Source organism: Crocuta crocuta, unplaced genomic scaffold, assembly GCF_008692635.1.
Source record: "Crocuta crocuta isolate KB4526 unplaced genomic scaffold, BGI_CrCroc_1.0 scaffold466, whole genome shotgun sequence".
In the NCBI taxonomy this organism is placed as follows: domain Eukaryota; kingdom Metazoa; phylum Chordata; class Mammalia; order Carnivora; family Hyaenidae; genus Crocuta; species Crocuta crocuta.
In genome coordinates this window covers 1,283,805-1,286,835 of record NW_027529672.1, presented here as the reverse complement: position 1 = coordinate 1,286,835, position 3,031 = coordinate 1,283,805, and positions in this window count along the sequence as shown.

The window sequence follows — 3,031 nt, the reverse complement described above, 5'->3', positions numbered from 1 at the left end:
TGCATAAAAATATCAACTGCAGAGCAGATGGTGGCTGAAGATAGGTGGGGGCAGCCTGTTCAGCAGGACTATGTACGGCTCTGGTGTCTGAGTGTACGGGCCCCGGAGGGCCTGGGTGCCTCTGACCTTCGTGGCCTTCCCCTGGGCCGGTGGGGTCGATGGAAAGTGAAAAAGATGCGAGCTAGTAAGATTAACCAGCCCCCAATCTCGTCCACCTTCCCTTTTACCACAAAGCACCTTAGCATAGTGGCTCCTGAGTGCCAGCCCTGTCATTAACGACCTGGAAGTCACCATGCCTGGGGGTGATTGAAAAAGAAGTCTGCAAACAACATACAGAGCTGCAGCCTTGGCCAGGGGTCCCGGTTGCTGGAAGCTGGGTGAGGGTCTGCATCTGCCCCAGGAATTGCAGAGCCGTGGAAGGGCGCACACAGCCGGTGTGGCAGGCCTGGGACCAGAGACTGGGGACAGCCTCCTGGTTTCCCCGAACTGTGGGACAAGGGAAGGGGTGGGGGTGTGCTGTCTGCTCTGCTCTTCCCTCTGTGGCCTTTGGCCAGTCACTGTCTGTCTGTCCTGCATGCAATGAGGGATTGAATGAAGCCAGTTTTTTTTTCAATTATTTTTTTTTATTTTAAGAAATTTTTAATGTTTTCTTTATTTCTGAGAGAGACAGCGTGAGCAGGGGAGGGTCAGAAAAAGGAGACACAGAATCCAAAGCAGGCCCCAGGCTCTGAGCTGTCAGCACAGAACCCGACGTGGGGCTCAAACCCATGCACCATGAGATCGTGACCTGAGCCAAAGTCGGATGCCCAACCTACTGAGCCACCTAGGCACCTCTTAAGTTTATTTGAGAGAGCACAAGCAGGAGCGGCACAGATAAAGAGGGAGAGAGAGGATCCGAAGCAGGCTCTGCACTGTCAGTCCAGAGCCCAATGTGGGGCTTGAATTCAGGAAAGGTGAGCTCATGACCCGAGCCGAAATCAAGAGTCGGGTGCTTAGCCGACTGAGCCACCCAAGTACCCCCAAGTCAGTATTTTTAAAGCCAGCCTGAGTTGGTCCCTAGAGGGGAGGCCCAGGAGCGACTTGGGTGAGCCTGAGCCCCCAGCCACTGGGCTCTCAGCACACCTCGTGAGCCCACAGAGGAGGGGGGCGCTTAGACCCACCCCACCCCGCAGAAGGCTTCAAACAGGGACTGCCAGAAAATGGCCACTGAGGGTTGTGAGGCTCCCATTTCCTGTCTGGGATTTTTCGATTCTCTTGTGACTTAGTTATTCCTCTAAGTCAGCTTCTTGGATTTTTTCTTGCAGGATTTTTTGCCTCAATACCCGGATTCTCTTGTGACTTAGTTATTCCTCTAAGTCAGCTTCTTGGATTTTTTCTTGCAGGATTTTTTGCCTCAATACCCGGATTCTCTTGTGACTTAGTTATTCCTCTAAGTCAGCTTCTTGGATTTTTTCTTGCAGGATTTTTTGCCTCAATACCTGGATTCGTTGTCTCGCCGCTTTGAAGAATGAAGAGGTGGATACAAAATGAGCAGCAGGCAAGAGTTGATTAGATCTCAGATCAGAAAGGAAGAACAGAAGGAAAGTTCTCTTTACAGAGCGGGGACATTTGAAAGTGAAGGCCAGGGTCCTTGTTTAATAAGGCTCTGGCCCGTAGCCTCCTTTCCTCCCCCCGCCCCCTTCCTTCTCAGGTCCTGTCCTGATTCATGGTCTTGATAACTCTCTGTGTGGGTTGTCCATTCCTGATTGTCTCGATTCCATTATAGGAGGCGTGCTCTGTGGCCGTTTCATTCCTTGTGGGTCCTGTGTTTCATGGTTTACTACTTATTTTTACTTAGGTCTTTTTAGGTAGGTGTTTTATCAAATTCCTGAGGGGCAGTAGATGGTGTTACATTCTAAGAGGAAGCTTGCATAATAAGGGAGTTCGCTGTGGTCAGGTGCTCCCAGCAGTGTTCCAGAATATGTTTGTCCCAACCGAGGGAGCCCAGGTCCTATCCTTTCCCTCTCTGCCTACCGAATCCTATCTCTTCCCATCATAACGGGAAGTCCCATTTCTGCGGAGAAGGGGCTTCGGGCTGTGGGTAGAGGATAGGGCTGTGACGAGCTGCCTCCGGACCCCTCAAAATCAGGAGCCGAGCTTGGCCAGAGCCACTCACGGGGCCTGGGCCCAAGGTGCCTACAGACGGTAGGGGGCGCTGTCCGCATAGTTTTGCTNGCGGCGCAGAGCAAGACGGTGCAGGAGGTTCAAGGCCTCGCGAGCGCGGAATGCAGTGTCCTTTTGTAGAAGTTGTTTTATTATTATTACACATGTTTCTTGTAGGAAGTTCGAAATTGTAGAAACAAAGCACCCACGGCCGCCCCCCGCAGAGACGGGCGCTGTTGTCCAAGGTCCCCTACACGTGTCCGGAGGGCTTTCTGGCTTGTGGGGGTCTGCGCATCGCTTTCTCCTCTCAGAGCCCAGACACCGTTCGCTGCACCCCTCTGGACCCCTCTTGTTCACTGCAGAGGGGCGGGCTCCCGAGCAGCTGGAGAATAAGAATAAGAATAGTGATTTAAAGAGCCCTGTGGCCGACTTGACCAGCGAGGGCCGCCTGTGCATCCACCGGGCAGGGGGCAGGGGGCGCTCTGATACTGTGGGAAGGGACGCTTCCCGGGACTCTGCACTGCCTCCCCGAACCAGATGCAATGGGAGGGATTCGCAGGATCCTGCACAGAATCGTGCAAGGGTGGAGGGGTGGGGTGGACGGTCCCGCTGAGCAGAGTGTGTGTGTGTGTGTGGGGGGGGGGTGCTCTGGCTCAGTTTTTTTCTCTGTGCAGCCAGGGTAGTAATATCTGTCCGGGTGGTTGGGGAAGGGAGTTGTACCGTGAGTGGCAGGGTGTGGGACCTCCTGCTGGCCTGGCTGTGGCTGGCTAATCTTGTCGTGGGTCACTGCGATAGTGACAGTCCTGTTACAGCGAGGTCTGGCAGGCCCTGGATGTGTGGGTGCCAAGGGCAAGGCCAGTGCCTGGGGCCCAGACCTGGGCTTCCTGAT